The 20242-nt window shown below is 40.7% G+C and overlaps 1 protein-coding gene across 5 annotated transcripts in view; it reads right to left on the reverse strand.

Annotated features, from left to right (window-relative positions):
- KLHL5 (kelch like family member 5) overlaps positions 1 to 20008 on the reverse strand; it is an 89371-nt gene extending 69363 nt beyond the window's left edge. Inside the window, exon 1 of one of the 5 annotated variants that reach the window (XM_059163386.1) lies at positions 19668 to 20004. The gene's annotated coding sequence lies outside the window, so the exon portion shown is untranslated. Of the gene's footprint in view, positions 1 to 19667 lie in introns of all 5 variants that reach the window. The other 4 variants (XM_059163402.1, XM_059163380.1, XM_059163392.1 and 1 more) reach the window with 4 other exon arrangements.
- Between the last annotated feature and the right edge of the window lie 234 nt (positions 20009 to 20242).

The following is a 20242-nucleotide window of genomic DNA, read 5'->3' on the forward strand; positions in this document are numbered from 1 at the left end:
ACTATCCCGTGGCAATATCTCAGTCTGGGGCTGCTTAGTGGATTAACTCTTCCATTGCTGAAACCAGGAATTTATTCCAGAACATTTTCCTTTGTACATAAAAATCACTGGGAAACGAAAATGTTTCTGGTTTCAGATTAAATTCCCAGAGGAGATATCACAAAATCATCATTTTTTTTTTTTAAAGCATGTTTTCATCAGATGAGTTACAGTGACTTTGGAGCTGTGCTGTCGATGGCAGGAGGAGGGGGAGGGAGACAAAGGTGGGGCTCCTGTTCGTTGCTCTCCGCTTCTATCTTCTTCCTTCAGGAAAGGAATGTATTTAATTAATACAGTCAGATCTGGGGTAAGATTTCATTTGGGCAAAGATTAGAAAGAGAGAGAAAGAAAAAGTCTGAAAATTACAAAGGATCAAAATATGACAGTACTTACTCTTTTTTCTCAAAAAAATAACCGGAAGCCTATAGTTAGGATTGGGCTGCTTTGATTTAGTATAATTTCTGAATTTGTATGACACGGTTTAGAAAGAGCAAAGTGTGGCTCAAGAAAGCTACCAAGGACTGAGACGGGATTATTTCTTGGGTGTACAAGTATTTTCATGGTGCCCTCTATTGTTAGCAAAACAAAACAAAGGTCTGAACATAGTTACAGTTAAGGCAAATTGATAAAGCGAATTTAAAAAATCAATCAAAATTTAAAATACTGAGTAGTCACTGTGAGCCAGACACCCAGGTAGGCCTCAAGGGGGACACAGTCACATAACATTTCGGTTCCTACCTTCAAAAAGAACTGAATCGAGTTACTGAAACAAAAAGTATTTGGTAATTTAAATAGAAGACACATTATAAAGCTGCAATATTAATATACTGTGATCTACAAATACCGAATTGAAGTTTTCAGGGTGTTCAATGTCTAATGCTGTTTCGCTTGAAAGACAACGCCTCTTCATCAATGGACCAAAAAAAGGCTACTTTGGAGGCTTATAAAAATATTGGGAGGCATAGATCTTAACTTCACACAGCTCTTCAGAAGAATAAAAATTACTCAGAGAAAAAAGAAAAAGAAGCATGAAAAACCATCTACAATTTTGTGGCCAATATCGTAGAACAAACCATAAATACCCTAAGAAAGAGGAAACAGACAGGGGGATGGTGTGGTGTGATATGTACCAGTTTCATTAGAAAGAAGGTCTCTGGGAATAGTAAGCTGTATAGAAAGAATGAGGATATTTTATAAAGGAAGAAAGATAGTAATAAAAGCATGAAGTGAGCATATTGACAAAGAAAGTTGTGGGGGGGGGGGGGATAACAGTCTGATCAGCCAGCCGGACATACCTAATTAATTTTAAGGAGTAATAAGACATAAACTGGAATGAATATGATAAGATAAAATGCCTTGGGCATCAAGCAAAGGTGTAAAGACTCACAGGCAATATTAAGTGGACCGTTGAACAGGGCAATGTTTTAGAAAATTAATTTGGCAGCGGTCTGCAGGAGCCATTCAAGAGGAAAATGACATTCTCCCTGTCTGCTCACCTCTGTCACACTCCTTCCTATCTACAGTTCCAACTCCACTCTATCCAACTTTATTTCTATTTTCCAACACGGACCTGCCGCTTCATCAGTTGGGATAGAGTCTACATTATGCTACTCCCGCTTTTATATGCTATTTGTGTCCCAAGGTCTCTGGGTTTAAGATCGTACTTATCCTTCAAGGTCAGCATAGGTACCTCTGCCCGCAGAGAGGCACCTCCCATTCCTCTAGCCTTGTGATTCTCAATAGGGGTAGAGCCTCTGCTCCTGCCCCCTAAAATGGCTTCTCGAAGTCACGAGGGGTTGGGGGGAGGAATGAACTTGTAGTTGCTGGATGACCAGAGAGTGCCACAGGCATTGAGTGGGCAGAGCCCAGAAATGACAAATGTCTTACAGTGCATGGTACGGACCCACATCATGGAGAGATGTCCCTGCAGTAATTATCAGCATCTTGTCATCGTCGTCATTCAATCTCAAATAAAGGATTCTTATTTCACTGGTGTCTGGAAATTCATCTATGTTGTTGTCTGTAGCAGCTGACAGTTGGTTTTTATGGCTACATGGTATTCCACTATATAAATATACAACCATCAAAGTATATTCTTTTGCTCACTTTAGTTGTTTCTTGTTTTAGACTTTTGCAAGTAATGCTTCTGAGAATGATCTTGTCTGTATTATCGCATGCACGTGTATATGCATTCTTATTGTGTGTGTATGTATATATGTGTATATATGTACGTGTGTGTATATACATATATAAACACACACTGAAACAAAACTGCTAGATTATAAGGTATGCATATATTCAACTTTGACTATTCTCACTGATTTATACTCCTACAACTGTATGAGAATTCCAGGTACTCCACACGCAGCCAATACCAGTACTATCAGTCTTTAATTTTAGTCTCACTGATATAGGTGTGCAGTGGCATCCCATTTGATATTTTACTTTACATTTCTCTGGTTATTAATATTGTTGGGTTAACTTTTCATGTTTACTGGGCGTCTGGATATCCTCTTGGTGAAAGGGTCTTTGCTTAGTTTTCTTCATTTTTTTTTTTCTATTAAGTTATCTACACCTTTTTGATTTGTTGGAGCCCTTTTTATTTCTAATAGGAGTCCTCTATTAATACAATTTTAATGTAAACCACCCTTTTCCCACTGAATTGAGGTACTGGTTTTGGTATTAAGTAGCATCTCATATATTCAGAGATCAATTTTGGGGTACTAATTCTATTTGTCTACTGTTCTACTATTTGTCTTTTTAAGCCAATAGTACAGTGTTTTAATTATAATCTATCATAAGATGTTTAATATTTGTTTAAGCAAGTTCCTAACTCCATATATATCCTTTTTTAACAGCTGGGGCACATGGGGGCTCAGTCAGTTAAGCATCTGACTTGATTTCAGCTTAGGTCATGATCTCAGGGTTCTTGGATTGAGCCCCATGTCAGCTCTGTGCTCAGCAGGGAGTCTGCTTGGGATTTTCTCTTTCCCTCTCCCTCTGCCCCTCCCCACCTAAAATAAATAAGTAAATCTTAAAAAAAATAAATAAAAGTACCTTTTAAAGTTAATTTTAGATATTAACCCTTGTATACATTTTTTTTAAAGATTTTATTTATTTATTTGACAGAGAGAGATCACAAGTAGGCAAATAGGCAGGCAGAGAGAGAGGAGGAAGCAGGCTCCCTGCAGAGCAGAGAGCCTGATGTGGAACTCGATCCCAGGACCCTGAGATCATGACCTGAGCGGAAGGCAGCGGCTTAACCCACTGAGCCACCCAGGAGCCTCCAACCCTTGTATACATTTTAAAGTAGTATTACCCAATCTTCTCCTCAACAAAAAGCCCCGGCCCAATTGAGATTCTAATTGGAATTGCCTTAAATCTACATATGAATTGAAATGATTGGCATTTTATGATATTAAGGCTTCACATCTAAGCATATATGTTTAGTTCGTTCAGCTCTCATGCTCACCAATAAAATTTTAAAATCTTTTGACTATAGGTTCTGTGCTTTTCTTACTAAATATTTTATCGAGTTCTGTTCCTTTCTTTTTTTTGTCACTATAGTAAATACTTTTTTTCTAGTTTCATTTCCCCATGGTTATTTCTATTATAATGAAAGCGTTGAGTACATTTATTTTGTATCCAGTCATTTTATCACACTTCCTCATTAGTTACAGTTTTTGCATTAGTGCTCATTTCTCATTATATTAAGTTACAGGTACCTTGGAGACGCCTAAGTGGAGGTGTCAGATAGCTGGGATAAATGTTCCTGGAACTTAGATCCAAGCTCCAAAAAACTCTAAACAGAAGTCTAGTGGTGGAGAAGGCACCAAAAGAGACTGGAAAGAAATAACCAATGAAGTAGAGGAAAATCCTCAAGGTCTGGTGTCAGGCAAGTCAAAGGATAAAGGTATTTCATGGCCAAAGGCATGGCCACAATGTCAAATAAGAGAGTGACTACTACCTACAAAGAAAAATGCCACGGGAATTGTCAACATAAAGATTTTGCCAAATGAGATAGGAGCGTTTCAGTAGAGGGGTGGGGACAAACCCAGCCGGAGGTGGGTTTAAGAGTTAATGGAGTACGAGAGGAGTAAGGAAGGACATGATCAGAACTTGTTCAGAAAATCTGCACAGAGAGGCTGCAGAATGGGATTATAGCTGGAAGAGGTGAGGGATCAAGGCAATGGATTTGCTTACTTGTTTACTTGTTGATTTTTTTAAAAATATGAAACACACCAGAATGATGAGAATGATCCAGGCAGAAGATGAGATTGATGACTACAGGGAAGCATTGAAGCAAAAAACAGGGAAGACTTTGATAAAAGGGAAGGAATGGCACCTGGGTGCAGTGGATGGCTCTGATAGTCATAGGAGGAGGGATGCTTCTTCTGTTGTAAGATTTACAACTTTCTAAATGCATTGATTATTTAAAAGGAAAGGCATACATTAAGCAGTCTACTCAAGATGAAAATCAAATCATCCCTCTAAAAGGAGTCATGAAATAATAAAGATCAGAGGAGAAACTAAAGAACTAAGAAATAAAATGACAGAATTAATAAAGATCCAGCTCTTGAAAAATTTGCCAGTGTATTCTCTTACCTTTTAGTATATACAATGAAAGGAAAAACAAATTAGAACTTAGAGAATAAAATAACAGTTATAATAAAATAGAATATTTAAATAAAATAATTAAAAAATAAAAGACTAATACGGTTACAAAAATTTTAGATGTCAAATTGAGTAACGGAAAATGCTGACAAATGGAGACAATTTAGGCAAGTGAAGATGGAAAATAGTCTTCAAAGGCAGAATTTTCTCAAAATCGCTTATAGCTAGACCTCTATTTAGTAGTTTTGCCTAAGGTTAAGCTTGTCTAAGCATGGGTACTTTGGTGAAAAATCTTCATTCTGACCAAAAAGTTCAAAAATTATCTATTGATACAGTAGCCTGTTATAGCCCCCATGTTAGAAAGAGCTTTACGAAAATTATTTCCCAGCTTTAACTCAATTCTTAGGCCATGCTTTCTTTTTTTTTTTTCCCCCCCAAAGATTATATTTATTTGTCAGAGAGAGAGAGAGAGAGAGCAAGCACAGGCAGACAGAATGGCAGGCAGAGGCAGAGGGAGAAGCAGGCTCCCTGCCGAGCAAGGAGCCCAATGTGGGACTCAATCCCAGGACGCTGGGATCATGACCTGAGCCGAAGGCAGCTGCTTAACCAAATGAGCCACTCAGGCGTCCCGGGCCATGCTTTCTTTATGAAAAATATGTAGTAAGCTTAAGAGTTAATGCTTTCATGTCATGAAATTCAGCATTTTTAAAAAGATTTTATTTATTTATGAGGGAGAGAGAGAGCGTGCATGGGGAGGAGCAGAGGGATAAGGACAAGCAGACCCACACCAAGCACAGAGCCCACTGCATGGATAGATCCCATCACCTTAGGATCATGACCTGAGCAGAAATCAAGAGTTGGTTGCTTGGGCGCCTGGGTGGCTCAGTGGGTTAAGCTGCTGCCTTCGGCTCAGGTCATGATCTCAGGGTCCTGGGATCGAGTCCTGCATCCGGCTCTCTGCTCAGCAAGGAGCCTGCTTCCATCTCTCTATCTCTCTCTGCCTGCCTCTCCATCTACTTGTGATCTCTCTCTGTCAAATAAATAAATAAAATCTTAAAAAAAAAAAAAAAAAGAGTTGGTTGCTTAACTGACTGAGCTACCCAGGCGCCCCTCAGCATATATTTAAGTAACATTTTTTCTTGTCCCACCTACCTTTGCCAAACAATATAAAATTGTTTTGCTCAAAAATTAAGCCAGTTCTGATGAGAAGTACTCCTTACAGTAATTATTTTTACAAGATCAATCCATATTAAAAGTCATTTCATTGTTAAATTATTAAAATGATATACACAAACTATTCCATATAAATTAGATCCCTCCCTGTCCCCTATCCCCCCCCCCAATTCTTGAAATTCTTTCATAGCACTTACCACTGCCTAGCATACTAGATGTTTATTCCCTTATTTAGTCTTTATCCTTACTACAAAGTAAGCTTCGGCAGAGCTTTTGTTAATCACTGTTGTCTTAGTACTTAGCATGGTACCTGGCAGACAGTAGGTGATCAATAAATATTTCTCTAATGAATGAATATATCCAACAATTATAAGAGCAATAATAAAAAATAGATACTGTGAAATTGTAATATAATCTAATTTTTAAAATATTAGGAAACATTTCCTTCTGGTAACAAACCCTTTTCAGTATTTTTTCAATTTAAGAGAAAAACCACAATATGTTACTCTAAGAATTTTCTATTTCTTTTTTTTTTTTAAAGATTTTATTTATTTATTAGAGAGATGGAGAGAGAGCACAAGTAGGCAGAGCAGCAGGCAGAGGGAGAGGGAGAAGCAGGCTCCCCACTGATCGGGGCTCAATCCCAGGACCCCGGGACCATGACCCGAGCCATAGGCAGATGCCCAACCGACTGAGCCACCCAGGTGCCCCAGCATTTCCTTTTTCTATTTCGTTCTTTAGGCATGAAATTTTTGTCTCTTTGAAATCTAATGACTAAACAGCAGATGTCTTTTCAGACTGACCAACATTTTCTTCAAACTGATTATCCAATTATATTCTGTTCCTCTCTTCTATTTTAATAAGTGGGGTTTACTTAAACCTGAGATACAGCTCAAAAACTATTTAAAATAGGAAAGCTCCAATTCTGAATACATTTTTCAAAATGTACTTAAGGAGTTCACACGCATTTTCTGCTGCAAATCTGCTCAAATATTCGTTTGTAAATTTACAAGATGACTCTGCTCATTATTGTAACAGCAACAGTGAAATGTCATGAAGACAGACTGCAGACAAGCTCACTTCAACAGTTTGACTCTGGAAGGCACAGCTTCACTCAACAATAAAAATCAAGGCTACTGAGGAACGGGGTTATATGGGTAATCATTATTTTACAAACCTCTCTTCACATAGCATTTTTAAGACAACAGTATTTGTTTGATGGAGTAATCATTTCTAATGAATCTATTCCTGTAGTTTCAAGTGTGTAATATAGATCACATAAAACACTTCAAGAATTAAGTTTTCCCTGGACTATGAGAAGGAGTTACGACACAGGATTTCAAAGAATCCTTTAAAGTGTGATGTTCCAGGATACTCTCCAAACTTAGTCAAAACAAGTCTTTTACCAGAATTTGGCTTAAACACTAGGAAACGAATATAATTCCAGTAACACTTAAATTCCAGTAACATTTTAAAATGATGGCAGAAAATAGTTACTTACATGGATTAGAAAAGACGGAAAATTTGAACTTACATTTCAGAAATATTATCAGATAGCCTGTACCTCTTCTCCAACTCCATAAAAAGCACATGTTATAAACGTAAAACAAAAAATCCTGTTTATGTAAATTTAACACATCTTTGTGCTATATGCAGGAAGAACTTAAAGGTGAGAAAACAGACAATAAAACTGATTAGGGCAGGGACCACTATATCCCTAAGAATTCGTATTAAGCACGGCATTCAAATATTTACCACATTTAAATAAAAGAATAAATGAATAAATGAACAACACAGATCTTGATTTGAAAGATCTTAAAATCCAACAGAGGGGTTTTGAATGAATCCTTTGATGAATTATCAAGGAGGAAGTGGGTCCTTGATCTGGGAGGGGATGAGGTTCTTGTTTCAATTTACAGGTATATTTCAAAAAAAAAATCTGGCATTTACTCTTGACAAATAAAATATATATCTACATATTTTTTTAAAAATTGGCAACAGTGAAGAATGGATTTGTGAAAGAAGAGACCATCAGTAGGGAAGCCAATTAGAAAGCTCTTCAGGGTGGGCGCCTAGGTGGCTCAGAGTTAAGTAACTGCCTTTGGCTCAGGTCATGATCCCAGGGTCCTGGGATTGAGTCCCATATGGGGCTCACTGCTCAGCAGGGAGCCTGCTTCTCCCTCTCCCTCTGCCTCTCCCCACACACGCTTGTGCTCTCTAATAAATAAATAAAATCTTTAAAAAAAAAACTCTTCAAGGTAAGAGGTATAGTTTAACCTTAGCTAGAGGCAAAGATCTGAAAGGGAGATGAGCATTAAAGATACTATAGAGACAGAACTTACAGAATGTTTGTGGCAAATGGACATGAAGCAGTCAAAGATGACAGCATTTTCAAACCTGGGTGATTGGAAGAATGGTAACATCAACATAAAGAAGTAAGTAAGAAGGTTACAGTTTCATGAGGGTTGAGTGTAGCTCTAAATAAATTTTATTTTAATTACGTATCTAACAACCAAATAGAGGAATAAGGGACTCGTCTTACCTATCTTATAGTTAAATATCAATCTATTTAAGAAATCAGAAATTTAGATGGATCCTGGACTCTTAATACTCATTATCTTTCCATTCTTTCCACTAGTTACAACACATGGCATCAACATTTCTTTTATAATAATAATAATAAAAATACCTTAGAATAGAATCTGAAATACAAAATAAGGATTCTAGCGCAATGTTACATCTTTCATTTTGTTAAAAATAATTGGGAAACACCTTTGATTCAATCCATAAATGATAATTAAAAATAAATATTGAATTTAAATTCAGTTGTAACATATGAAGATTTAGCTTTGTAAACTACATGATGGATTAAAAGCTCAGTTGAGAACTCTGACATACACTGAAAACTGAAGCTGTTTCAGGGTAAAAGCTATCTAATATAGGAATTTTATTTCTTTGTGTACCCCCAAAAGCACTGTGACATATACTTATATAAGATCAAGGTGAAAAAAAATGAGTGAGGTAAATTTTAACCTCTAAACTCAATCACGTCTCCTTACCACATGATCAGACAGCATCCCAAACTACTTCCTCAGATTTATTCAATAATCTCATTGAAATTATTTATTTAATGTCTGCCTTCTTCCCTAGACTGGAAAGTCTACGAAGGTGATAGAAAGAACCATGGCTTTTGAGATACTTATAATACAGGAACTGACATTCAATTTAAAAATTGCAATATAGCATGGTAAAGATATACAGAATACAGAAATTTATATTCTATCTACCTCTATATGCAAAGGATGGAAGGTCAAAACATATATTTCCAGTCTAGCTGGACCTCTGTAAAAGCTCCTTGCCAGATGAAACCTTATAGTTGGTCCATTAAATGGAAAAGTCAGTAACTATAAAAATTATAGTCACATATCCTTAAAGATTTTAACTGAAACATGTACATATATATACATTCACAAATCTTTTCATACAGGGCTAATGCCATACATTTTCTGTGGACCGCCTACTGAGTTGGGGTCCTCTTTTTTGTAGAAGCCAGGCCCACCATGACCCCAACATCCATGATTTCCATTTACGGTTTCTATAAATGGAGAGAGAACTTAAAAGGACTTTAAACATAATATGAGTACGGAAGCCATTACATCACTGGTCTATCCACCATGACATAAAAATCTTGTGCCAGAATGTAAATTAATGCACTTCTTTCAAGGACAAAGTGTTACCATGAAAAAAAAAGTCCCCTGAACAAAACAGTGTGCTTTGCAATGTGGCTAATTTACATTTCAGTGTGAGCTCACTTCCTTGCAAACAACTAATAGCTGGCTCAGGAACTTGCACTGCTTTGGACTTTGATGATTTCCAACACACACCCACCCCTAACCCTGCCCGCATCCCCTCCTTCACAGTTATCCAGCCTTCCTCAAATTCGAGAGCGAATTTATTAAGAACTCTTTTATATTGAGATGTCCCCGGAGCATTCAACTTAATTTTCAAAGAATGACTTTTCTTTATACTCATTAATTAACATGTTTACAAATGTTTCATAATTTTTAGAAGAAGGCCAACTGTTAAAAACGGGTCTGTAGGGGCGCCTGGGTGGCTCAGTAGGTTAAAGCCTCTGCCTTCGGCTTAGGTCATGATCTCAGGGTCCTGGGATCAAGCCCCGCATCAGGCTCTCTGCACAGCATGGAGCCTACTTCCCCTTCTCTCTCTGCCTGCCTCTCTGCCTACTTGTGATCTCTGTCTGTGAAATAAATAAATAAACCCTTAAAAAAAAAACTATTAAAAAAATGGGTTTGTAAATAAACACAACCAATTTTCGGTAAGTACCCAAATCATTAGGTAAACAGAGAGCTGTGCCCCAGCATCACGCACCCTATTTAGTTGTAAGCATTTAGTTCGCCCTGGGGATCAGTAAGGACAATTTAGAGAGAGAAGAGAGAGCACGAGGTTACAGCTATGAATCAGTGCAGAGGAAGCCAGTTGAGGGTGCTTCTGCTGTTATTTTCCCACATTATTACTTATTAATGGTAGCCTAAGTGATAGAGCAGAAAGCTGGAGTCAGTACTAAGCCACTCACCAGCTAGCTGTGTAATTCGGGCAAATTACCTCTTGGGTCTTCAGTTTTCTTTTCAGTTAAATGGGATTAAGTAAAAAGCACAGGCAACTATTAAGGATTTGGATTTCTAATAGCAGCTATTATTTCCTAAGTGCATAAATGTGCATGAGAATACATGAAGTCTCTATACTGAATGGGTCCTTTGTCGTCTCACACACTCTGGCAAACAGGGGTCATTCCTCTCCCCCCTTCCATATGAGGACACTGAAGTCAAGTGAGGTTACAGATATCTGCTGAGTAGCAGGGTTCAGTGTGAAGCCGGGATTGCCTCTAAAGGCCACACACTTTCAAGTATAACACATGGCTTCATGCTTATAAAATATTCTCATTTGGAACTCATAACTACCGTGTGAGAAGGTAGAGTATGCATTTATCCCCACTGTCCAAAACGGGAAGCAGGTTCCCAATATGGCTGACTTGTACAAGGTTACATATCAAGGAGTAGTAGGGAAGACTTAAATTCTTTACCAAAAAGATCTGACCAAAATAAAAGCAAATAAGGCACTAAGAGAGAGAGAGAGGGAGAAAACAGTCCTTAACGAACACATCACTCCTAATTTAGCAAAATACCACGTTCATCATAATTGCCATGAAATGCCAAAGTGGTCTTCAGTTCTGAAGTACAAGAGCGTCCCGGATTTCTCCCCACTTGACTCCTTCCCAATTTCTGTCACTAATTCTTATAGGGCAAAGTGTAGATCCACAGTAATATGTATCGAAAGTATCTTTTCACCCCTCAACTGCTTATTGGTACTAATATCTGGTAGTAAAGCAAGCAACATTTAAAAAAAAGTAAGTTAGGGGCTCCTGAGTGGCTCAGTGGGTTAAATTTAGCCTCTGCCTTCGGCTCAGGTCATGATCCCAGGGTCCTGGGATCAAGCCCTGCATCGGGCTCTCTGCTCAGCAGGGAGCCTGCTTCCTCCTCTCTGCCTGCTTATGATCTGTCTGTCAAATAAATAAATAAAATCTTAAAAAAAAAAAAAAAAGTAAGTTAAACTAATATTATATGGCCTTCTTATCCCTGAACTCATCTATAACAGTTATCACAGTTGATACTATGAAGACTACAGCATAATTATAACAAAAGATTTACTTTTTCAAAAAGCCCTTTCACTTGATGATAGGTTAAAAAAAAAAAAAAGATTTTCTTGCCATCCACTCTTAGATTTTGTGAATTTTGGTATGTATTTGCTGTGGCACAAGGATGAAGACTGCCATGCCATCGAGATAATGGCAAACCTCACAGTCCTACTGATCCTTTATGGCTGCCATGTGCTGTGACACCCAAATGTCTTATGTGCCATAAAAAGTAATAATCTGGATAACCATCAGTTTGTCTTTTACTGACCTGAACCAAGCCCAGTACTTCTATCTCTGTGTAGCTTTATGGTGATGGAGGGAAATATAGGAATGAGTCAGTACTCTCTAGACACAAATATAATCAAGGAAAATGAGCTGGGTTCTCTGTACACATAATGAGCCAATCACAGATCAAGTTGAGTCTGCTGCAGAACCAATTAGATTTTATACGTTGTGTATTAACTGGAACAGCAAAAATTGGGTAAGGGTAGTAAAGGGCAATTGTAAGCAATAGAGAAAAATGTGAAGCACTGTTTCTCAGCTGCCTGTAATTAGAAACAGTTAATCAATACAAATGTTACACCAGATAACCATGATAAAGAAATTCCCTGGCTTGCCCTACAGCTAGACATAAAAAAAAAAAGCCACCAACTCATTCTATAATTCGACTCCAGCAAAAAGCAAAATGAATTATGTCAGTGAGTCAAATGGCCATCAGTGGACCAGTGGAGGCTAAATTTATTTCTCAGTGTTAATTCAGTGTTGTTATGAGGCAGGTCAGAGCAGGCCTCCCAAATCCCCCATCCCTGGGGGTTGGGGGGGGGGAATGTAACAAATTTAGACGAATGGGTCAGGCCCCTCCAAAGCACCATGCTGAATCTGTCGAGCAATTCTAAACTCCTGTGGAGCAGGAGCATTGGGTGTTCCTTCTTTCTGCTTATCATAAAAATATCTCCCCAAAGAAAGGCAAATATTAAGTAAAAGTGAACCAACTAAGGACACCTGGGTGGCTCCGTTGGTTTAGCCACTGCCTTCAGCTCCAGTCGTGATCCCAGGGTCCTGGGATCGAGTCCCACATCGGGCCCCTTGATGGGCGGGGAGCCTGCTTCTCTCTCTGCCTCTGCCTGCCGCTCTGCCTGCCACTCTGCCTGCTTGAGCTCTTTCTCTCTGACAAATAAATAAATAAATAAATAAAATCTTTAAAGAAAAAAAAAGTGAACCAACCAGCCTCAGTCTAAATCTCTCTTCCACTCTGCACACTATAGCCAAAGGAAAGTCCCGAAGTCCAACTCATGACCATATTACTTTTACTTAAAGCTTTTGTTTTCAATCACTGACAAACTTAATAAAAGCTGAGATCTGTGGGATGGAAAACAGTGTTTCTAACAATCTAGGGTTCTTGCTACCTTTCCATCCTTGCTTTCCTCTCAACTTCTGTTCCTATGTCACATTTTTTTTTCTCACATAAAAAGAGTTAAAACACACCACATCAAAGGAAGCAAATGAATATTACTGAATACTTCCCAAATGAAAAGAGCTATGGAAGATACTATGGATAATATGAGTGTGAGTGGAATTAAATCTCATTCCCTTCTGCATTTAACCTTCAGTTAATTCTCTTATCCCTGCTCCCTGGTGATCTGATACAAGTAGGTAGGCCAACTATGTTACCAGGCAACACTGCTTATAGTAAAAATGATTAGTAAATTTGCACCTCAGAGGAACTCTAAATAAACTATAAATACCTCATAGGAAGCCACAGCTTTGTCTTCCCTGAGTGTGACAGCTCTCGTGATTGTCATATCCCTTATGGGGCCCCTGAAAGCTAAGTCAATGGGACCTGTATGGTATATGATCTCCTGGGACACACGAGATTCTTTAAACCAAGAGAGCTCCTTCATCTGCCTTGTGTAAGCTTTCTCTCCTTCAGCAGAGCTTTCCCTCAGAGCAAGGACTCCCAGATGGCTTTAGGAACTGCTTCCCCCGACTGCTGTGAGGATCCCAACCACTGAGGAGGAACATCTGATGCTGCCTTCCTGGCAAGCTGTAGTTCCTGCCTGCTACCCTTCTAAGTAAACAAGCCTATGGTAGTTTTCTGTTGAGCTGAACCTAGAAAGACCCGTCCATTTATGTAGCAATAAGAGTAAAAGAACACCTTAAAACGGCATTCCAGGGACGCCTGGGTGGCTCAGTTGGTTGGGCAGCTGCCTTAGGCTCAGGTCATGATCCCGGGGTCCTGGGATCGAGTCCCACATCGGGCTCCTTGCTCGGCAGGGAGCCTGCTTCTCTCTCTGCCTCTGCCTGCCTCTTTGTCTGCCTGTGCTCGCTCACTCTCTCTCCCTCTGTCTCTGGCAAATAAATAAATAAAATCTTTAAAAAAAAAAAAAAACGGCATTCCAGATGTTCTACAATCTGTACCCAAACTCCTCCCTCTCTGTCTGCTCTTTTAGATTAATGTATATCCCTGACAAATCAAATACACAGTCTTTACTCACTCTCTCTGTTATTATTCCTTTTCTGGGGAGCCTGTGTTTCGGGGAACATAGACTACCTGCCTTTAGTCCATTCCTTCAGCCATCTGCTGAGATGAAGCTATGGGTATTCACAACCAGAGAGAAAGGAAATACAAGGGAACTTTGCTAAAAGAAGCTAATTGTCCACACTCACAGAAAAAGAATGGAAATTTACGGAGAATAAAAAATAGGTTGAAGTTGGTGGAGAGATTTGGCAATAGCATGCTGAAGTGTAAAATGTCCAGATAGAGTTATCAAGACCAATTGTAGAAAAGAGCAGAGCAAGGCAGTATATCGAATGCTCTCTTTTTCCCCCCGCATTATGAGCCATGGGGAGAAACCCGGATGGGCATCAAAAGCAGGTGACTTGGAAGAGTTCGATGATTCGGTAATCCTTGGGAGAGGGAGAAGGGATGGAGGAAAGGATTACCAAGGAGATGGGGTTTACCAGCGGTTCAGGTAAGGGACAGTGTTGGTACAAGTGCTCCAACTCTACCTTCTTACCCCATTATCCTCATGAGCCTGCCCGGTAGAATTTGCAAGTTGATGTTAATTGTGTGGTAGAACTTTCATTGGCATCACAGCTTTCTTTAATCCCAAACTACTAGAACGGCCTCCTTTATTACAAAGTTGCCGAATACCCTAACTTTTTATACGTTAGGGTCAACTCCATTATTTCCGAACTCTGCTTGTGGTTAACTTAAGATCTAATCAAGTTGTGGCACTTAGATAAAAACATCAGTTCTTCTGGACTTGCTAAAGGCTCTAGTAGGGTTTTTTTTTTAAGATTTTATTTATTTATTTGACAGAGATCACAAGTAGGCGGAGAGGCAAGCGGTTGGCGGGGGGGGGGGGGGGCAGGCTCCCTGCTGAGCAGAGAACCCCATTCGGGACTCGATCCCAGGACCCTGAGATCATGACCTGAGCTGAAGGCAGAGGCTTAACCCACTGAGCCACCCAGGTGTCCCTCTAGTAGGTTTTCTTGAAGTGTGTGAATTCTTAGGTTAAAACACCCATTTGAAAGCAAAACTTAAAAAAAAATCAGTCAACAGAGAAAAAGAGGAATGAAGTACACTTGCAGAGAGACACTAGCAAGATATCTTAGAGATATAGAGAAGGAAAGCAGCTCCAGCTCTTTTTTTTTTTTTTTTTTATGGAAGATTTTATTTATTTATTTGAGAGAGAGAGAAAGTGAGAGACAGCACAGGAGGAGGGGAGAAGGCGAGACAGAGGGGAAGGGGCAGAGGGAGAAGCAGACTCCCCGTTGAGCAGGGCCCAATCTGGCTTGACCCAAGGACCCTGGGATCATGACCTGAGCTGAAGGCAGCCCCTTAACCAACCGAGCCACCGAGGTGCCCCTCCAGCTCCCAACTTTCTGTTATTGATGTCAGTTGGCGCTGAGACGGAGCTGTATTCCCTGCTCTTGGACTCTGTGACATAAAGCTTTATCTTTAACAAAACACTCTTTTTGGTTAAGCTAGTTTAATTTGTCACCAAAAAGTCTCTAACCCAGAAACAGTGATTGGGGCAAAGTGTATAGATAATCGGGTTTTATCATATTGAAAGATTCTGTTAATGTTGTTTTAAAGAGAAAGAGAGAGAGAACTCAATTATAGCTATTTTATTTGGGGCTGTTAACTTCCCATTCATCTTTCTACTCTCACAGGATCTAACATAGTGCCTTATACACACTACATTTAACACATTTAAATGTTTATAGAATGAAAAAATAAATGTTTATTGAAGGAACCTATAATTAGAAAGGAATGAAATCTATTTGGTCAAAATAGTTTGCCTAATTATGGAGTCTTTGAAAACATTTCATCTCTAATTAATAAAAAATATTTTTTGCAATTCTCATTAGCATAATTCTATGATTAAGCACACATACATACACACAAAAAAATGCTGTATTCTGTGCTCTAAATACTAAAAGCATAATTTGGATTTCATTTATTCAGATTTTGTTAACTCATGAGACTGTAAAGCCTGCTATAAGTGTAGTCATTAAGACTACCAGCAGACTCTTACAGTTCTCCTTCTGGGTACAGGATAGAACTGCATTTCTCAACCTCCTTGAAGTTAGATGTAGCCATGATTTCTTTGGCCATTAAAATGGCTGTGGAGGGCGCCTGGGTGGCTCAGTGGGTTAAGCTGCAGCCTTCAGCTCAGGTCATGATCTTAGGGTCCTGGGATTGAGTCCCACATCGGGTTCTCTGCTCAGTGGGGAGCCTGCTTCCCCTTCTCTCTCTCTCTGCCTGCCTCTCTGCCTACTTGTGATCTCTCTCTGTCAAATAAATAAATAGAATCTTTAAAAAAATAAAAAAATTTTAAAAAATGGCAGTGTTACACATGTCCCTTCCACGTAGAAGCCAAGGTGCAATTCATCACCTCCTGCCACCCCTCCGTCCTAACAATTGTAGAAACCTATGTTGAGACCGAGCCTCTGCTAAACTGGGGCTCCAACTGACCACCTGGAACCGAGTTCTCATGTTGACCCTAACTGCACATGTCCTGTAACTAAGAAACAAACCTTTTTCTAAACCACTGAGATGTGAAGGTCTTTTGTTACGATAGACTAATTCACCCTACCCGGCATATTCAGCAAACACTTCTCTCATACATGGAGTAAAAACAAGGACTAGCTCTGGCCTTTAATTTGCCTTCAGAATAGTAACATTCTGTATAGCACTGCAACATTTATAGAAATGCTTTCTTATAGCAGTGCACCTCATCTTCCAGACTCTCAAAATCCAAACACAGCAACTGAACAGAGTCAGATCCATTTTTGGACCAATCCCTCCTTCTCTCAATTCCCACTACCTGCTATCTGAAACTCAGGGACCAAATATATTTGGAGGAGGTGCTATTCCTTGCCTTTCAAACCCTTGCAATCAGAACTCAGGAGTGAAAAAAAATTTAGACATTAAAGGATCCTTGATCATTATTTTATTGGTTCCCTTAAAGCTGTTTTGCTACTACAATACCTCTAAGACTCTCAATGTCTGTTGAATGAGCTGTGTGCTGTCATCATTCTAATTTTACAAACAAGGAAGAAGATTCAGGGAGGTTCATAAACTTGCTGGGAACCTTACACATTAGCGGCACAATCCCAGATTTTTGGGTTTTAAATCCCTTGCTCTTTCCATTTCTATGTACCACGCTTTCTAAGGTCTCTCACAGCTACAGAATTCCAGGATTTGATACTAAATTAATAATATCAATAGTGTTGTGATTTAAAAAAAACATGCTAATCACATATTTACATCCAAGAATAATTAAGATCATTCCTTAAGCAATTCTACTTGGCTGAACATAGTCTAATTCAGAATCCTGAGTGCCCTGAAGCACAGAACAGGAAGAAATCCTAGAGGCATATTGCAGAACAATGAAGAACTAGGAAAGAATTCAGGGGGAACGTAGCCTTTTCTTTTGACATACAGTCTACTTATAATTCTGACTTTTAGATTATGTGGTTCTTACCACATCAGGTAACCTAAAACTCTTTGCTCTCCCAATTTTTATCAAACCTCAGTTTAAGAAATACTTGTGAAGGATTGCCTGTCCACCATTTCCATAGGTTCAGTGGTTCTCAACAGTCAAATAAATTTGGAAAAGGTCACCGAATATAGCCTCCTTTAAAAGAGTCATCTTTCACATTAGTCAAGAAATTGAGTAAAAAACTACTGAAATTTGTCTAACCCCGCTATTTCAAAGTTATAGGAGTTCAGACTCTTATTTCAAGAAATAAACTATTGATTGTCACTTCTTAGAACAGTTTGGGAAATACTGTTCTAGTTAATTCTGAAATGTTATCACTGGATCAAGTTAAGCCTTCAGGGAACTTATCTCTAGAGTTTTATTCCTGCCCTACATTGATGAACACTGTCTAAAATTCATTATTTTCTGTAGGGATTTTTTTTTTTTAAGATTTTATTTATTTGACACGGACAGCAAGAGAGTGAGAGAGCAAGCACAAGCAGGGGAGTGGGAGAGGAAGAAGCAGGGTCCCTGCACAGCAGAGAGCCTGAAGTGCGGGCTAGATTGGGGGATGCTGGGATCACGACCTGAGGCAAAGGCAGATGCTTAGCCTACTGAACCACCCAGGTGCCCATGTAGGGATTTTTTTTAAAGATGTTGCCAACCGCATCATACAATCTAATCTCCCTTTTTTTTAAGGCCCATTAGAGAATACTCTTCTCAGGCCTCATCACCAGAAAATGCCCTCCTTAGGCAGAACTGGTTTGTTTTTATATTTTAAGCAAAAACACACTGAAACTTACTTTTTCCCCTTCCCCCCTTTTTCCTGCTGCTGTGAAGCCCAGAGCCAAAACTGTGACTCACTTTTAGTACAGGATCTTACAGGATGCACTTGGGTTTATCTTATCCCTTGACTTTGTTTCCTTTTTTTCCTGCTCTGCCTCAATTTTATCATTCAGTTTTGTTTGACCCTTCGTACCATATGGACACTAAGTGGCTTCAAATCATTTTTGGAACTCTATGCTGTATGCATTAGTCCTATCTTCTTTCTAGTTTCATATTCATTTTTCCCTACCTGCCCCATTACCCAAAAATATCAGTATATTCACCTTTGTGTAAAAGTATAATTATGATACCAATAGATCATACACATTCACAATATAATCAAATCCGCAGATGCTTAAAACCAGAAAATTAGACATTATTGTTCTTTTAATGGTCTAATAACCAAAACAACTTGTTAAATCTGTGTTCTGAACGGAAGGAGAATTACCATTTATTGTGTACCACTAACTGCCAGGCACTTAATATACAACAGTTCCACTTTTTGAAGGATGAAGCAAGGGTATTTGCATATACACAATTTCTGAAAGGATGAATTGGAAACTGGTAATATTGGCGGGGGGGGGGGGAGAAGAAGATGAAGAAACTGGTATTATTGGTCGGCTGGAGGAGCAGGGGTAAACTGTATATATTTTTCCTTTTGTAACTTTTGCATTTTGTTAATGTATCAACTATTCCAAAATATTTGTAAAAATCAAATGGGACGATAGTAAAGATGGCAGTTATGCTTTACTCTGCCACCACAAACTTTTTTCATCAGTTCTGGATCCCTGAATACGCACTGAAATGCCCAACGGAGTTTCAAGCAGGCACGCCAGTTTTTATGTAAATAAAGTCCCTTTCTGATTCTCCACTCTTTTGGATGAGGCAATTACTTAAAATAAAAACTGAAGTTGTGATAGCCTGAGGATAACAATGAAAAAAAAAATCCGAAATGTTTCCAGTTGGTTTTATTAGTGGAAGAGTGCGGGGAGGAAGCAACGCAGTGCACGCCTCAGCCGACCGGCCGCACTACCGCGTCCAGAACTTTGCCCAAGTCCGAGCGCGGCCCACACGCCGCTCGGGACCCCCGGTGCGCGGCGGGGAGCCCACCAAGGGTTCGAGCCCCGGGCGCGGCTGGGGCAGGTTCCCGCCCGGCCCACTCCTCCGCTCGGAGGCGCCCCGGAGGGCCCCGCGGGACCCCGGCCGTCGAGGTCCCGCGGGACGGTCGCGTGGGGGCGGGGAGTGGGCCTCGTCGCACGGCCGACTCGCCGCAGCCCCCTCCCCGACGCAGAGCAGGAAGGCGCACTTACCGCGTCGGGCTCCGGAGGCGGCCGGGGGTCACGGCGGGGCAGGGGGGCCAGGCGTGAGGCGAGGGGCAGGCGGGGGGCGGGGGCCAGCGGGCCGGGGGCAGGGATGCTCGGCCCCACGGGCGCCCCCAACCCCTCCCCGGCAGCCTCACCCCGCACGCCGGCCGGCCCGGAGCCGGCCACTCCCCCTCCGTCAGGCTGCACCAGGCCGAGGGGGCACGAACCCGTCGGGCAGCCCTGGAGGGGGCGGTCGAGCTGGCGGGCGTCGGGCCGGCTCGCCCGTCAGTCTCGGAGCGGCGCGAGCGGCTGCCCGCCCCGCCCCCTCCCGTCAGGCCCCGCCCCCTCCGCTCGGGCCGCGTGCCCCGGGAGACTGCCGCGGCCGCTAGCTGGGCGCTTTCTCTCCACCCCCAAAGCGCGGCGCGCGCGGACGGCCTGGCGGGGGAGGGAGTAGGTGGGGGGAGGCGGAGAGAGAGGGAGGGGGGAGGGGAGGGGAGGGGAGGACAGGGGCTGGGAAGGACGGGCGAGACGCGGGCTGCGGCTGGGGGAGGGGAGCTCCGTGGGAGAGGGGGTGGTAGGCG

This window comes from Mustela lutreola, chromosome 1 (genome assembly GCF_030435805.1).
Source record: "Mustela lutreola isolate mMusLut2 chromosome 1, mMusLut2.pri, whole genome shotgun sequence".
In the NCBI taxonomy this organism is placed as follows: domain Eukaryota; kingdom Metazoa; phylum Chordata; class Mammalia; order Carnivora; family Mustelidae; genus Mustela; species Mustela lutreola.